This window comes from Salvelinus fontinalis, chromosome 7 (genome assembly GCF_029448725.1).
Source record: "Salvelinus fontinalis isolate EN_2023a chromosome 7, ASM2944872v1, whole genome shotgun sequence".
In the NCBI taxonomy this organism is placed as follows: Eukaryota; Metazoa; Chordata; class Actinopteri; order Salmoniformes; family Salmonidae; genus Salvelinus; species Salvelinus fontinalis.
In genome coordinates, this window is record NC_074671.1 from 42,909,106 (window position 1) to 42,927,842 (window position 18,737).

Below are 18,737 nucleotides of genomic sequence, written 5' to 3' on the forward strand. Positions count from 1 at the left end.
CTGACAAAAATGCTGATTATCTAGATGACAGACATAGTTTAGGCTGTCATTGTGAATAAGAATTTGTTCTTAATTGACTTGACTAGTTAAATTAAGGTTAAATAAAAACGAACAAAAAATGTTGTCACATTTTTACTCCTTTTATTCCCTTTCCTATTCTTTCATTTTGACTCCCTGTGGTCTCCTATTCTAGCAAGCCTGCCTGTGTCATTCCTCTGAAAGAACCAGATGAGCCGGGGCAGCCGTTTCCTCCCCGACCCCAGCACTTTCCTTCTGGGCCAGGCGGTGAGAGAATGGGGGGAGAGGAGAGGGGGTGGAGGGTAGGAATGGTGGCACACTGCCTGGAGAGGGCACGCTAGTGGTCGGCTGGGGAGAAACGATGGGTGGGGGGGGGGGATGTTCCTGAACCCCTGTTTCCATCCTCTCTTCCTCTGTCTTTCTCTCTCTCTCTCTTTTATTCTGTGTGAAGGGAAACCTGCAGATTGGGGGCTTGTTCCTGTGAGTCATGTTCACTGCGCTCCATCTCCTTGTTTAGCTTTCTCAATGTGGAAACTGAGTAGGTGTGTGTAAAATAAAAAGAAAGAAAGGTGTCTGGGCAGTGAGAAGGAGCAGCCAAGGGTATTGTGGAGGTCCTCTGTAGTTTTAGGATCCTGAATAAATGATGTGAAGAACACAGACAAAGGGTTTGGGGTGATGGGTGCAATAGTGAGTGTGCAACATTCATTCTGGTTTAAAGGACCAGTGTGGTCAAAAAGGTGATTTCCTGTGTTTTATTATATTTCCACACTATGAGGCTGGAATAATACTGTGACATTTGGAAAATTATGATAATGCCCTTTTAGTGTAAGAGCTGTTTGAAAATACTGCCTGACATTTCAGCTCATTTTGGTGGGATGGAGAATTGGCCAGCCTTGTGACATCACCAGGCAGTAAATTGGTTAATAGACCAATAAGAAAGAGTTCCAAACCCCTCTGCCAATAACAGATAGTTGTCAGTTTTCCACTTCCCACTCAGACCACTCCCAGACAGTCCTAGCAACATTCTTGCTTGAGAAATTGCTCTTTGCTATTAGAAGCTATTTTTGTTTACTTTTGACCATTCTATTTGAAAACAAAGGTACTTAATTGTTACCCAGAAAAGATTTGATATTGAGATAAAAAAAAGCTGCATTTGACCTTTAACCAGGCTATTGGGCTGGTGGGTTAAAGATGCCAACAAAGGGAAAACGTAACTTTGTCTTGAGAGACAGTTACTTGGCGTTTCAGTGGTAAAAAAAAAAAGCGAAAAGGCCTGTCTTACACACCCAAAAAATGTATTGCAATTTCTGGAGAAATCTCCACTTACACGGTATGAGACCATAGGATTTTGAACACTCACCGTAGCACTCAGATTGCAAACAAAACCCAGACCATAGAAATATAACTAATTGAATATATTTGATTTCTGTGACCCAAACTTCCCACACTGAGGTGACCCAAAGCTTTTACACCTCTAGGTGTGCATCCCAAATGGAACCCTATTCCCTAGTCAATAAATAAATGTATTTTTAAAAGCCCATTTTACAACAGCATTTGTCACAAAGTGCTATACAGATACCCAGCCTAAAACCCAAAAGAGCAAGCAATACAGATGTAGACACTTCTTAGCTTTCGGTTTTTGGTCCGAGAGCACGCAGCCGTGCTCTCCACGAGACCATGGAGACACTGACATAACATTGCCTCACCTTTCGAGGCTTTGAAGTGATAGGGATAAGCTACCCTCAGCTTGGACATGTCACAAAGTTCAAAGGCCTAGACTGGACGTCTCCAACCAACTAGACCTCTTAATGTAGAGGATGTACTCTCAGTACGTCCCGAGTGGCACCCTATTCCCTTTATAGTGCACTACTTTTGACCAGAGCCCTGGTCAAAAGTAGTGCACTATAAAGGGAATAAGGTGCCATTTGGGACCGACTGTCTGCTTTTCCTTTCAACCCAATACTCTCCCTCCCTCAACTTCAGAGAACAATTCAAAAGGAGAGAAAGAGAGAGTTTTGAAACTGTACATTATTATATATACATTATTTAATGTTAAATTCGAATAGTTTCTTGTTGATGTTGTTTTGTGTCTTCTCACTTTTGTTTATTGTTTATTTCACTTGCTTTGGCAATGTAAACACGCTTCCCACGCCAATAAAGTCCATTTGAATTGAGAAAGAGAGAGAGAGAGATACAGAAGGGATTTAAACCAACAGCAGTTTAAGTTCTTTGAGCCAATCTGTTGTGAGAGGCAGGTCTTGTGTTTTACATTTGTATTTTTTTGTGAGATGGAGGGATGATTTTCTTCTCTCTGTCTTTGGAGAGTAGCCACAGTGTCAGTCCACTGATGTCTCTCTCTCAATTTAAATCAATTCAAAAGGCTTTATTGGCATGGGAAACATATGTTTACATTGAAAAAAGCAAGTCAAATAAACAATTAAAAATTAATAGTAAACTCAAAAAAGTTCCAAACGAATAGAGATATTTCAATTGTCATATTATGGCTATATACAGTGTTATAACGATGTGCAAATAGTTAAAATACAAAAGGGAAAATAAATAAACATAAAGATGGGTTGTATTTACAGTGGTGTTTGTTCTTCACTGGTTGCCCTTTTCTCTCTCGCTCCCCCCTCCTCAACATAAAGACGGTCTCTCTCTCTCTCGCTCTCGTTCTCGCTCTCTCTAAATTTCAATTTCAATTTAAGTGCTTTATTGGCATGGGAAACATATGTTTTACATCGCCAAAGCAAGTGAAATAGATAATAAACAAAAGTAATAAACAGTAAACATTACACAGTAAACATTACACTCGCAAAGTTCCCAAAAAATTAAGACATTTCAAATTTCATATGTGCTGCAGACTTTTCTAGTGCCCTCATCAATTTGTTGATATATATGTTGAAGAGGGTGGGGCTTAAGCTGCGTCCCTCTCTCACCCCACAGCCCTGTGGAAATAAATGTGTTTTTTTTGCCAATTTTAACCGCACACTTGTTGTTTGTGTACATGGAATTTATAATGTCGGATGTTTTCCCCCCAACACCACTTTCCATCAATTTGTATAGAAGACCCTCATGCCAAATTGAGTCAAAAGCTTTTTTGAAATCATCAAAGCATGAGAAGACTTTGCCTTTGTTTGTTTGTTTGTCCATTAGGGTGTGCAGGGTGAATATGTGGTCTGTCGTACGGTAATTTGGAACTTGGACACTAATCCTGCCAGTCCTAGGGGAAGTGAGCGTCCATGGCTCTGACTGGGTAATTGGCCACAAACTGGTCAGTGATACATTACTGCCATCTTTGATTACTGTATACATTACTGCCTTTGATGATTACTGTATACGTTACTGCCGTCTCTGAGTACTGTATACATTACTGCCGTCTCTGATTAATGTATACATTACTGCTTTCACTGATTACTATATACATTACTGCCTTCACTGATTACTGTATACATTACTGCCGTCTCTGATTACTATATAAATTACTGCCTTCACTGATTACTGTATACATTACTGCCTTCACTGATTACTGTATACATTACTGTTGTCTTTGATTACTGTACATATTACTGCTGTCTCTGATTACTGTATACATTACTGCCTTCACTGATTACTGTATACATTACTGCCGTCTCTGATTTAAAAAAAAATATATATATTTCAAATTTAACTAGGCAAGTCAGTTAAGAACAAATTCTTATTTACAATGAGTAACTGCCTTGCTCAGGTGCAGAACGACAGATTTTTGCCTTGTCATCTCGGGGATTCGATCCAGCAACCTTTCAATTACTGGCTCTAACCACTAGGCTACCTGCCGCCCCTAGGTGACAGCCATGGCAACAGCCAGACCATGATATACCTCTCTGATACCATTCCTTTAGGCTAAGCCTGCATCCCAAATGGCACCCTATGCACTATATAGTGTACTACCTTTGACCAGAGCCCTATGGGAAGGGAATATGATGCCATTTGGGATGCAAGGTAAGACTGGAGTGTTGGTGAGCCTGTACTGTATGTGAGCAAATGAGGAGAAGGCAATAGAGCTGTTCGAAGATGGTGAAAGCATAAAAATAGAAAATAGAATTCTGCTTCTATATCGGCAAAAGTGCACTGCTGGTCAACTAAAAACACTAGCTATATTCCTTTATTTTTCTTCCACGGCCTGGTTGGCAGACTACATTTGAAAATCTTTGAATGCATTACCACTCACACAGAAAACTCACTAAAGATGTGGAACTTTTCACTCAAACTCACAACGTTTCTGTCTCAGTCGGATCCACTTAGTGAATCGATGCAAACATTTATTTAATTGTTTTTTGGATGATTGATCTGGGTTTTCTGCAAGCCTTTTTCCCCCCGACAAGCCTCCAGATTTGACCACCAGCAGTACAGTCAATGAACAATAAGACATCTTCTCCAACAAAGAAACCCTGGCAGTGGTCTCCTCTGTCCTCTTTTTAAAAATCTATTAAAATTGAGTTAAAATGAATGACAACCAGGGATCAATGGCGGCAATTTTAGAAAACCATGCAACTTTCATTCAGATTGCAACGAAGTATTGATTCAAACTAGCTTAAAGTAAATCTTTTTTTAAATCTATCTAAACAATTTCATTACATATCTGAAAGTAGAATAAAGTTAACTAAAGTATGTAAAGCTACACATTGATTTAATGCGCAGTATGCCCTATTCATCATAAAATAGGACAGTATAATTATTTGTTACTGCCTTATAAGAGAAGTGTTTTAAATCATCATGTCCATTGCTCAGTCCATTGAGTCTGACCCTAGGCAGGCACACACACACACACGCACGCACGCACGCACGCGCACACACACACACACACACACACACACACACACACACACACACACACACACCCCTTAGACAAGGCTAAGGGATCATCCATAAGAAAGTCTCTCTGCAGGTGTCTATATCCTGGCAGGGGTTTTCACTCCCGCAGGAGCGATCAATATCTTCCAACAGCTACCTCAGACCCCGAGACACTCCACACAAACTGTTTTTCATATACAGGATATTATTAGACAGCCACAGTGAAATGTCAAGATCTTTAAAAGGTAAATATCTCTCAAATGTCACCTGGAGGGTTTCCAAAATTATTTTCATCCTCATTGTCAAGATCGGGGCTGACATTAGGAATGAATGATTTTTCTGCCATGGGGGATTTCTCAGAGTCATTTGTTTATGTCGTGTTTTCACTGATTGTTGTGGTGTGGTTGTTTGCATTCTAATGGCTGTTGTGGAGCAGGAGAGCAGGGCAACTGTTTGACTGTTAGGCTTGTGGGGGCTTTGAGATGGCTTTGATCTCAAACACTATGTGGCAGCGGAGATCACAGACAGTGGATGGAAAATAGGCAATACCTAAGGTAACTAGTGGTTATTACACGTACTGTAGGCTATAGGTTGGTGTAGGTGGTGGTTTAGGATAGGGTTGACCGACATGCCTGGATTAGGTTATAGTCTTGAATTCATCCCCTGATGTATGTGCTTGTACTTACATGGAACTAGAATTAAAATGGAACTTGTGTCTGGCCATGTGAGACTAGGAAAGCTATACATACAGCACAAAGCCGGTCCTGTACAGTATTGTTATACCATCGAACCAAGCCGAGCTGGGGTGGCCTGGTTACATATCCACCATAGCAGCTGGAACGTTCTGGAAAGGACAATATGAAAAGAAAATGGTTTGGGTCATCACAGTAGTGTGAAAATGGTATTGGACTGGCCCAGGTAGGTTAGCCTGAATCATAGGGAAACACAAAATATATACAAAAATCTACTGGGAAAGTAGCTCTGCCTTGCGTTAGTGTTTCATCCACTTTCCAGAGTAATCAAAAGATCAGAGGAAATGTGCCCTTTCACACTCAATATCATCTCAAATAGCAACCATTGTCACGTAGATTTGTTTTTCCCATCACAGATGATGTCTATTTTGAAGTTGTTTGTTGTTTGTTTTTCGTAACTGAAACATCTGTTTTGGTCTCCCGTGTGACAGACAGTTTGGCACAGAGCGAGGAAGGCAGCGGCGGCTTCACCAGGCAGAGAGACTCCTCTTCGCCAACCCTGGAATTGTGGGTAATGATGAGGCTCCATAAAACAATCCCGCACAACACCATGGGGGAAACAGAGGGTTAAATACATGAACAATAATTATGGGAATGAAAAACAGGTGTTTAGAAACAAAGACAAAACAAATGGAAAATGAAAAGTGCATCAGCGATGGCAAGTAGACTGGCGACGCCAACCGCCGATCGCCGCCTGAACAAGGAGAGGAACCGACTTCGGCTGAAGTCGTGAAAGGTTCTGATGATGTCACAGCGTCGGGAGGAACACAAACAATTAACGCTTGAAATGTTTGTTTGATGGAAGCCAAAAAACAAGGAAACCATGGTTATAGATTTTGCAGGGTTTCTCAACCGCTCATTTTATGATTTGAAAAGAATATGATAGAGACACCTTGATTAATCATTTTTTCCATGTTGATTATTACTGTATGATCCCTTCAGATTTAGACTACAGCTCTTCACTGTTCACCACAGCTATGTAGTATTACTCTTGCGAAAGAGATCTTCTGGCAGTATTTTTTTTTAAAGATTGCTAAATTAGTGTAGCGGCCAGCTATCTAAACTTGTAATAATCATGGTCGAATTACCAACCAGGGGCCCCCATTGATTTTGTTTATCACTCTCACTCATATATCATGTTAAAAACTGCAAACATTGCTCTCCACCCTATGGCAAAATGTGTATAATTGCAGGAAATTGGCTCTGAAACATTTTAAAAAAAATCTCTGCCCGATAGCAAAATGAGTAGAACTGCATGGAATTAGTTAAACAATTTCAAAATGTCACTCCTCCCCAAGGCAAAACGTGTAGATTTGCAGCAAACTTGCTTAAAAACTACAACATGTTCTCTATGGCCCCATAGCAAAATGTGTAGAATTGCAGGAAATTAATTCTAAAACTTGAATTCTTTCTCTCCGCTGTCAAGAGAGGTGCCGCTAAAAGGTTTTACTCGCAAGGTTGAGCAAACAAAATTTCACTTAGGGCATCCAAAAGGTTAGGGCCGGCTCTGACTAGATCTGTGGGTATCGATGTGTTTTTTTTGGTTGTGGCCCCCAGCACCATCAAAGTTGCCCATCCCTGCCCTATATAGAAGGATACACTACTTTTTGACAAGAGCCCTATGGGCCCTGGTCAAAAGTTCTGCACAATAAGGGTGACATTTGAGACGCAGCCCTAGACTATAGACAAAGAACACATTCCATCTTTACATCAGTCTCCTTCAGATAGTTTACAATTGGCTCATTCATCCCCCTCCTCTCCCCTGTAATTATTCCCCAGGTCGTTGCTGTGAATGAGAACGTGTTCTCAGTCAACTTACCTGGTAAAATAACGGATAAATAATGACCAAAAAAAAGATATGTAAGCAGAGCCAGTAATCCACAAAAACCATCAAGTTATGTGGAAAGGGGAGGGAATAAGAGCAACACAGTGGAAAACCATTAGACATTTCATAATTTCCCTCCAGACGTGATTGAGCTGGATCGGCTGAGAGTTCAAAACACTCTGGACGGGAGGCAGTCATCCATCTTGACTGATTATGTCATTTAGATGTAATTGCAAGCCCCTAGAGATTGCTTTTCCACATATGCAGGCTGCGTGCACAAAGACCCACACACACAAACAGCATATTGCATTGCACTCACTCACTGGCTATAACATTTCTGTTTACCCTCACAAAGAAAGTTAAATGTCCCATGCACATCCGCCGACTGCTCCGTTTCATGGGTAATCAAATTAGAGTTGGTTTTCGATACATCACTGACAAATTGTTTATTAAACAAACGGGGTTCGGTTGCTATATAAATGACAGCGATTCAGTGGGGAGCAGGAGGCATAAACCTTGCTCTGTTGTGTGTGTGTTCATGTGTGTGTGTGCGTGTGCGTAGGGGATTTTTGTATTTATACATTTTGGGATTTCTTTGTATTTTACCCCCTTTTTCTCCCATCGCTGCAACTCCCAATGGGCTCGGGAGGCGAAGGTCAAGTCATGCATCCTCCGAAATATAACCTGCCAAACCGGGCTTCTTAACACCCACCCACTAACCTTAAGGAAACACCGTTCAACTAACGACCGAAGTCAGCCTGGAGGCGCCCTGCCTGCCACAAGGAGTCGCTAGAGTGTGATGAGCAAAGTAAAGCCCCCCTGCCAAACCCTCCCCTAACCCGGACGACGCTGGGCCAATTGTGCGCCGCCCTATGGGACTCCCGATCACGGCCAGTTGTGACCCATCCTTGGATCGATCCCGAGTCTGTAGTGACACCTCTAGCACTGCGATGCAGTGCCTTAGACCGCTGCGCCACTCGGGAGGCAGGGCAAGAGATTTTTTTATATACAGTACTGTACCACAATAGTGTATCACATTTTAAATGTGAAATAATTTAATTTGTCAATACTAGGTTACAGCTGAGAAAACAACTTTTAACAACAAAAGTTTTGGTTTGTATGGTTTTCACAATGGTTATCCCTAGCTCTCTTCTACACACAAGGAAGTGTATAGGTCAAGCCCTGGTTCAATGACCACACTATTGTCCACTGCTTGATTCAGCGTCACCTGTCAATCATCGCATGGAAAATGCCTTTAGAATGTGATCGGTCTGCTGCTCCATATAATCTCTAGTATTTGACCTGTTCAGATGGAAAACCTTTCACTGCATCCCAAATGGCACCCTATTCCCTATAGAAGTGCACTAATTGACCAGGACCACCCTGCTTTGTTTTGTCTCTATAGTAAAGAGATACAGTGCATTCTGATTCAGACCCCTTCATTTTTCCCACATTTTGTTACATTACAGCCTTATTCCAAAATGGATTACATTATTTCTCAATCTACTAACAATACCCCATAATGACAAAGCAAAACAAGGTTTTTAGAATTTTTTGCATATGAATAAAAAGTTGAAAACTGAAATACCTTATTTACATAAGTATTCAGACCCTTTGCTATGAGACTCGAAATTGAGCTCAGGTGCATCATGTTTCCATTGATCATTTTTTAGATGTTTCTAACAACTTCATTGGAGTCCACCTGTGGTAAATTAAATTGATTGGACATGATTTGGAAAGGCACACACCTCTCTATATAAGGTCCCATAGTTGACAGTGCATGTCAGAGCAAAAATCAAGCCATGAGGTCAAAGGAATTGTCTGTAGAGCTCTGAGACAGGATTGTGTCGAGTCACAGATCTGGGGAAGGGTACCAAAACATTTCTGCAGCATTGAAGGTCCCCAGGTACACAGTGGCCTCCATCATTCTTAAATGGAAGAAGTTTGGAACCACCAAGACTATTCCTAGAGCTGGGCGCCTAGCCAAACTTAGCAATCGGGGGAGAAGGGCCTTTTCGTCATGGAGATGACCAAGAACCCAATGGTCACTCTGACAGAGCTCCAGAGTTCCTCTGTGGAGATGGGAGAACCTTCCTGAAGGACAACCATCTCTGCAGTGCTCCACCAATCAGGTCTTTCTGGAAGAGTGGCCAGGCGAAAGCCACTCGTTAGTAAAAGGCACATGACAGCTCGCTTGGAGTTTGCCAAAAGATTGAACTCTTGGCCTGAATGCCAAGCATCACGTCTGGAGGAACCCTGGCACCGCTCATCACCTGGCCCTACGGTGAAGCATGGTGGTGGCAGCATCATGCTGTGGGGATGTTTTTCAGCGGCAGGGACTCGGAGACTAGTCAGGATCGAGGGAAAGTACAGAGAAATCCTTGATGAAAACCTGCTCCAGAGAGCTCAGGACCTCAGACTGGGGGGAAGGTTCACTTTCCAACAGGACATTGACCCTAAGCACACAGGCTTCGGGACAAGTTTCTGAATGTCTTGAGTAGCCCAGCCAGAGCCCAGAATTGAACCCGATCTAACATCTCTGAAAAGACCTGAAAATAGCTGTGCAACGACGCTCCCCATCCAACCTGACAGAGCTTGAGAGGATCTGCAGAGAAGAATGGGAGGAGAAACTCCCCAAATTCAGGGGTGTGAAGCTTGTAGCGTCATACCCAAGAAGACTCTAGGCTATATTTGCTGCCAAAGGTGCATCAACAAAGTACTGAGTAATGGGTCTGAATGCTTTTGTAAATGTGATATTCCAGTTTTTTTTTTATTTTACTACATTTTCAAACATTTCCAAAAACCAGTTTTTGCTTTGTCATTATTGGTTATTGTGTGTAGATTGGTCAGGGATTTCAAAAATGTATATATTTTAGAGTAAGGCTGTAAGGTAACAAAATGTAGAAAAGGGTAAGGGGTCTGAATACTTTCCGAATGCACTGTACGTAGGCTACCATTTAGGAATCTGTGTTGTGTAACATTAGACCAAGGATGCAAATCAAATGGCACCCCATTCCCTATACAGTGCACTACTTTTGACTACATAGGGAATAGGGTGCTTTTTGGGACACAGACCAAGTCTAAACTATCAACCTGCCTCTGTCAGCACCATATTACGTCATTGCACCATTTTGCTAAGTGATACAGCAGCTATGCCGGAGACTGAGAATATTATTTTAGTGTGTATGTGTGTGACGTGTGTGTGTGTGCGCGCCTGCCTGCTTGAGGCCGTGTGTGCATGTGGTCTGGTGTGGTCTGCAGGGATGTGGTGTGATGCACATCTTTAATAACAGTACATTAAACCTGTGGTTGAACAAACCCTTCTTCTCTGCTAATCTGCTGGAAATTGAGTCTGATGGCCCGTGAATCAGAGAGCCTTGTTGTTGTGATAGAATGTCTGTGTCGAAATGAGTCTGTTCTGAGGGCAAAAGGGGGTGCAATTCAATATTAGGAAGGTGTTCCTAATGTTTTTTTACACTCAGTGTACAGTAGATCATTATATGGATAATTCCACATGATATCACCAGGGGTGGGGGTGGGGTGGAAGGGTCTACAGTTGGGGCTATGGCATACAATAACAGTATCTACTGCATACAGATAGATAGACCAACATTTTGTCATAAATAGTAAAGAGAACAGGTCCCAATACCGAGCCCTGCGGTACACCTTTCTTTATTCCAGGAAACTAGACTTAACACCATCAGAAATCACACATTGTGTCCTGTCTGACAGATAATTCTCAAACCACTTGCAAGAAGCCTGATCCAGGCCTATTTCAGTCAACCTTTGAATGAGAATGTGGTCATCAGTGTCGAAGGCCTTGGAAAGGTCTATAAATAAGGCAGCCCAATGATTTTTATGATCTAAGCAATTTAACACATCATGTAAAACAAGCATGGCAGCTGAAACGCTGCTACTGTCTGTCCAGGGATAAAACTGGATGGGTGCACATTTAGAAAAGAGGGAGAAGTTAAAAAAGTTCCAGGGATTCTAAAACTTTGGAAAGACAAGATAATCTGGAAATTGGATGGTATTTATCTAATTCAGATGATCTCTTCCTTTAGGGATAACAACAGAAACAATTGAGCCCTGGTCAAAAGTAGTGCACTAAAATAGGGAATAGGGTGCCATTTGGGATGAACCCATTGAATCTCCCACTGGGATGACCAGCAGACCAGCACCTGGCAGACCTGCCCTCTCTCTCTCTGTTATCCTTCTCTCTGCCCCGCCTGTATCTCCATTGTTTGTGCAGTCTCTCCCTTTCTCGCTTTCTTCCTCTCGTTCTCTTTTTCTCTTTCTCTCCTCTGTCTGTCTGTCTCTCTCTCTCTCTCTTCATCTCTCCCTTCTCTCTCTTTATCTCCTCCCCTCTCTTCTATAGTTTTCTTCCTCTACCTTTTAACCTCTACCTATTCTCATTCTCCACCAGATTCTAACCAAAATGAAAAACACACCCCCAATGGAACATAATACAAGATAATTGTACAGTGTATCAGTGTACAGGGACCATAAAGCAAGCAGCTATGTGAATCATGCTAATGATTGTAAAAGAACATAATCACAGATGCCAAGACTGCAAATGAAGTCACTGGGAGAGGATAGTGTGATAAAATCCTCACAAAATCCAACCATGTCCCAACCAGCCTCCACATTTTGCAATCACCGTTGCGGAATGACGATGAACAAGCAATAAACCTGCTAATCTTGAACACTTCTCTCTCCCCAAAGCAGAAGGCTATAACTCCATCTGTCTCTCCTACACATCCTAAATGAGTATCATAACCGTTACCCATATGTTCCACTGTAGAGCAGTGGCAAAATCACCTAATTTCTGACTTTGCGAGGTTGTATTATACATGTGTATTACTGCTGGTCTATATGAGCGTGTTGGTGTTACAGAACATCTGTACTGGATTCCATTCCATTTACATCGTCCACACACAGACAACACTTTTTGATGAAGCTCATAACCGGTATGTGCCAATGCTACTGCTACTCTGTGTCCATGTGATATCTGAGTAGGTGTAACATGGAATTAAGTATAGAACCCATATATTGTAGGTGCATTTTAGAATCTCAATCAAAAACACAACTTATTCTTGTCTTTCATTATTTCTTATTGTCGAGAAGGAACCTGCAAGTAAGCATTTTGCTGGACGGTGTATGCCATACAACTAATAAAAAAACTTTAACTTGAAACTTCATATCGGTGACTATCCCTTGGAGTGCAAAGTCAGACAAGGTGGGTCAAGTGAGGAGCACAGTGCCCTCCTATGGTCAACAGCTTTCCCCAATCCCCGCTCTCTCATTTAATAAACACATGAGCAGCTGGTTTGCTGGTGCAGCAGAGTGTGGGTGTTTGTGTGTGTCAAGTGTGTGTGTGTGTGTGAGGGGGTTTGTTGTCATGGCTACCTGCTTCCTGCGCTCCCCTTCAGCTCCAGATGGGCCAGGCTTATTGGAAACAGAGTCATAGAGGTTGCCAGGCCCTATCTGGAGGCCCTCAGGGGCCAAATTAGGGCTCCCCAAGGGCCACATTAGAGCCTGTTAACTAAGTTAGATGGAGAAATGGACCAAGGGAGGTGACTGACAGACCGGGGCTCAGACTCAGACTGCATCCTAAATGGCACCCTATTCCCTATATAGTGCACTGCCAGAATGGATCAGGGTGCCATTTGGGGCAGCCTCAGACTCATCTCAGGGCTGTAGTCTCTATTCTCCCCTCTGTCTTTTGTTTGCCTGCTGATCGGGAGATAGCCAGTTCCTGACAATGGAGGCTTTTCAGGTGGGATGTATTTTGGGAAAAAAACGGCTGAGGAAAGATGGTTAATGTATTCCAGTATTTCAACGCAAAGGTAGCTACGGTATTGTATTATGAGTTATGGGAGATGGGTTTGCTAATTCTTCCAAGAAGAATGTTTCTTTTCAGAATTTCCACAGACGAGTTGGTGTGTGTTTGTGTGGGGATGTCTGTGTGTGCCTGTTTGTGTGGCTGTGTGTGTGTGTGTGTGTCTTTAAACCTGAATCATCTTCACACAACAAGACTGGGTTAGCCTGTTGAACTGAAGCCTAGAGAACATTTCTGCTATATTATTGCCACATTCTTGATACCCATCAAAGCATTTTTCTATTTCTTTACAAGCAAATTAACAAGAGTAGAGGTCAGTAAGTGAGGAGGTTTTCATATTGGAATTCAACCATAAAGACTGGGGCCATGTTCTTCCTGCCCCTTAGGTGTGATTGACAGGTCTGTTGACAACCCATATAGGCTCCAGATGAGGCCTGCTCACTGTCCCTCACACTCCCCTCCATCTGACGCACCACAGGGAACGATCATAAATCACCTAACACACACACACACACACACACACACACACACACACACACACACACACACACACACACACACACACACACACACACACACAGTCCACATTCTTCAAGCCACTGGAGCCCCTTGATCATCTGACGTGGACGTTTAAGATCCCCGTATAAAGTCCGGGCTTCAAACCCCCAGGGTGTGGTGACTTTTGCTCATAGGGCTCATAAAATTCTATTTTAAAATGAAAAATCTATATCAATTCTATGACCAATAAGCACACTATATACTCAATTCACGTCACAAATACGGATAGTGCGGTTAGTACGAGTATTCGAACACAGCTTATAAGCAAAAGTCAGTCATACTGAGGGTGCATCTCAAAAGTGTAGAGTCCTTTCATGTCCTACCCTCTATGAGTGACAGGAGACAAGGAAAGAAAACCATGAAAGAGTACTGAGACACACCCATAATCTTGCACAACTCTCCGGGCTGCAATTTCACGAACGACAAGTGGAAGGAGACAGGAGCAAGCTCACAGATTATGCTTTAAAATGAAATGTCATTGAATCCACAACGGACACTATGTCAAAAATCAGAATGAGGTTGAGAGTAGATTTGGTTGGGTTTTTTATGCTTGTCTCATTCAGGTCATTCAGTGATGCTCAGAGTTAGCTTTTTCCAATGCCATCACATAATCAAGAAACATCTAACTTTGTCAGCTATGGTCCACAGCAGCAAGCAGAAGAGCTTGTGAGCACAGGCTCAAGGTTACCCACACAAGACCTATTCAGGCCTTTTCAGACACCTATGCCATTTGAACAAAGGATACCTGTTCAAATCCCTGTGCAAACTGAGCATGGGAAACCTGCACCATCTCCTATACAGTTTGAATATAGAAACCTGTTCAAAAACCAACCCAGGTACCTGTAAAATATGAACCTCAACAGCCTGCCAGAAATCAACAGGCGTTTCAACCAGGGAAACCGCCTGTGCAGGGCCGAGTGAAGTTTGAGCTGAAGAATCCAGTGTCTGTGACCAGTGTAGCGGTCCAGTACAGGCAGGACGTGGTTCAGGTGGAGGTCAAGCAGGATTTCCTAGGGAATGGTCAGTTGATCCGACCATCTGATCTGACCCTGGGAGGCTGTGCATCCAGAGTTTTTTTCCCCTTTTCCCCTTTTTCTCCCCAATTTCGTTGTATCCAATTGGTAGTTACAGTCTTGTCTCATCGCTGCAACTCCCGTACGGACTCGGGAGAGGCGAAGGTCGAGAGTCGTGTGTCCTCTGAAACACAACCCAACCAAGCCATACTGCTTCTTGACAGAATGCCCACTTAACCCGGAAGCCAGCCACACCAATGTGTCAGAGGAAACACCGTACACCTGATGACCGTGTCAGCGTGCACTGCGCCCGGCCCACCACAGGAGTCGCCAGTGCGCGATGGGACAAGGATATCCCTGCCGGCCGAAACTTCCCCTAACACGGACGACGCTGGGACAATTGTGCGCCGCCCCAAGGGGTTGCTGCCCCTTGCGATAGAGCCTGGACTCGAACCCAGAATCTCTAGTGGCACTCTAGTGGCCGAGCTGGTGCTCGGGAAGCACCATGCATCCACAGTTTGACCATGCTGACCAGAGGCTGCTGTTTGAGACTGAGCTGCTAGGATATAGGAGCATGCTAATGGTATGTTTAGGTCTAGTGTGTGTGTATGGGGAATTTGTACAACGAATAGTTCTCTTCCATATTTGTTGCAAGCTACAAAAGAACACATTAATTTATTTAGTTTGGAATGAGAAATGGAACAGAACATCTGTAGATTCCAGAGTCACTGTCTTTGTACAAGGAAGAGTGGAATTGATGCTTAGTGGTGTTGTAGTACAATATGTAGTGCTGGAAAGTGACTTTGTTTTCTTTAGAGAACAGAGGATGTACTCATCTATATCTTTACCCTTATCTACACACCAACACCAGTTTACGGCACTCCCATCGTAAGAACAAATGATGCTGAGGTTGGAGTTAAATGCCATTATCAAAGGTAAGGACTTTTATTTCATTCTCACTTTTCAAATGTTTTCCATGTCATGCTCAAATGAACACAACCCTGGCTCTGGCTGTAATACGTTTGTATCCATCAGGAAGCACAATGTGACCAGTAATGCTCTGAAGCCTACCTGGGTTCCCTTTGCCTCCACCAAGGTTGCAGAGCAGCAGCTGGTCTTTTCTCTCAGGCTCATGACAGAACATAGGTGAGACTACACCTTTAAAGTTGACCTCTGCAATTTTGAGTTATAGAGTACCACTGTATCAGTCATAATACCCATAAAACCTAGCGGTCAAACAGGGAAATGGTTCCAATCATTTTCCCCATAGGGCATTTTTGTGTAGGCTTACTCTGCCATGACGTTTTGATAACGTTAACTCTCTCTAGGACAGTCACTGTTATTAATATATTCTCCTGTATTTACCCCCCCCCCACCACAAATAAATGTTTTAACGCTAATTAGCTGCTAATGTGGCTATAATAAAGCACTAAAATTAAATGATGATCTGGACGAGACTACCAAATCAAGGCAAAGGTAAGCATCTCCAGATTAACTATCTAATGATAGCTAAATGTAGTAATGAATAAATTGGCTAAATCTCTTTATATTGACAATTCTTTGTACTGTCTTGTGCAAGTTTGAAATTGACACAATACCTCTTAGCAAAGGTGTCAGCTAGAAATCACATACAGGACCTTGCAGGGATCTGTAGTTTTGCATGATGTCTACATTGATGCTAATTAGCATTTTAGAATCTGAGAGTAAATAGAGCAGAACATATTGATAAAAGTCACCTTGTCCGAGAGAGATTTACATGGCTATCAAAACGTCACATAGCCCTTGTTTTTAAGTGTTTCTAAAATCCCCTATGGGAAAAACGAATGGTGGAAAACAACTGGAACCATTTCCCTGTTTGACTGCTAGGTTTTATGGGTATTATGACACCTCCATTGTGAGGCTCTATTGCTGCTATAGCTTTTCTTCTCATTCAGATGACTGGCAATTTGAGAGGCCCTCCAGTGTCTACTTTCTGGGGCATGTCATGAGCATTGAAGCCTCCATTATCCAAGCCCGCCACACAACTCTCCATGTCTACGTGGACAGGTGTGTGGCTACGCTGGCCCCTGAACCTAGATATTCCTTCATTGAGAACCATGAAGGTTCTCAATGAAGAACCGTGAGCGGTGCGTGTGTGTTCCCCTTCCAGCTTACCGTACTTCTGTATATTGTGAATGTAAATTAAACTTTGTTTTTATTTCATCCCATCAGGTGTCTTACTGATGCAAGACAGACAGGCTCCAAGTCCCACTTCCTGCAGCAAACCCAGGATGACAAACTCTAGTTTCAGCTTGAGGCCTTCAGGTTCCACCAAGATGAGAGGAGCTTTGTGAGTAACGATGCATTCACCTGAAGGCCATTTTATTTTTAGTCTGTATGTACTGTACTCACCTGTCTTGTTCATTAGGCACTAAATGGAAGAAAACAAACAGGGGGAATACCTGGACTTGTCTAATAAGAAACAATGACTTTGATTTTCTGTTGTTTACACTAATGAACACAACCCTGTACAAGTAATATCTCTCCTACCTTCCTATAGATGTACATCACGTCATCTGAGAGCAATGTCGGCCTCTGCTTCCATTGGCTCAGAACACAAAGCTTGCTCGTTTACTACAGAGAGAAACCGATTTGTCTCTGGGGATTGAGTTTATACTGCACACAACTATAATTCTGCAAAACTGGATGTTTATATATTGGATTTGTTTAGAACTAGGACCCAAAGCTATACATGGTTTTAATTTTTTTGCATTTTCTGAACTGGGGTCTTGTTTTATTTCCTCTAAGGTGGGTTTCAGCAGGTGGGGATGACCTGGTGTGTGGCTGCTGTGACTCCACCTGTCGCCTGAGAAAGGGGAGGAGTCTGCCGACTGACATTGTATTCTACCAGAGTAATCTTTGAAGTTTATGATTTGATCATCAGTGCTAGTGGTGCTTTTCTATCAAGTGGAGTCTAGCTTGCATCTCTTCCCCATCCGATTGTGTACACAGACTGATTACTGTTTCACAACAGATAGATGGGAGGCAGAGGCTGCCCTCAGTCCCATCTTAGTTCAGGACTCTGACTGGCTACGGATGAATGAGTTCCCTGAGGAGCAGGCGTCTCAACTAAAGGTCAACTACCAGTGCACAACAGATGACTGACTTTTGCGTTGGCTGTAGTTGTTCACTCAGGCACACCTTAAGGAAACATTTAGCAATGGTGAGTAAAAATCTGTGTTCTTATTGGACATGTTAAGATACCTCCCTATTTCAAAATGTTTCCCACTAACTGAAGCTTTGAGAAACTGCTAAAACCCCATGCTATATGCTAGAGCTTGTAGATATGCATTTGGACAAAAATTCTGTATTACTCAGTTGATGATAAAGTTGTATTGTATTCTGAGTGAAGTAATTGAACTTCCTTCCTCAGGCGTGTCTCTCATGGGGATACTGCCGGCTGCTGTGGGAGTGGTCTCGCTCACTGCACTGGCGACATTACTGTATTTGCGGCTACGCAAGACCCCAGGCAACAACCAGATTGCGCGACTGAGTTTGGTTTATCCAAACGTTACATTACTGATTTAACATTTGACAGGTAACTAGTAACTCACTGATTACTTTCAGAAAGTAACCTAACCAACCCTGAACACAATATACACATTTACTTGACCAAATCCCTTACATAAACTGTATTCAAAGTTGCCATGGCCATTACAAAACAGTTACATTCTGACCCAAGGATTGCCTACTGTAGGCTAGCCTGGTTAAAACAGACTGAAACAGACTCACTCAATGGTGAGCACGATGTTCAGTCTGGTTTAACCAGGCTAAGGCCAGCCCTGATCCCAGTCATCACTATTACATTGTGGTTTGATGAAAAACATGCCGTCTGGTGTTTCATGTTCGGCGCTGTC

The 18,737-nt window shown here is 42.7% G+C and overlaps 1 pseudogene; it reads left to right on the forward strand.

Annotated features, from left to right (window-relative positions):
- Positions 1–228: 228 nt before the first annotated feature.
- Positions 229–17,985, forward strand: LOC129860068 (zona pellucida sperm-binding protein 3-like; annotated as a pseudogene).
- The last annotated feature ends 752 nt before the right edge of the window (positions 17,986–18,737 follow it).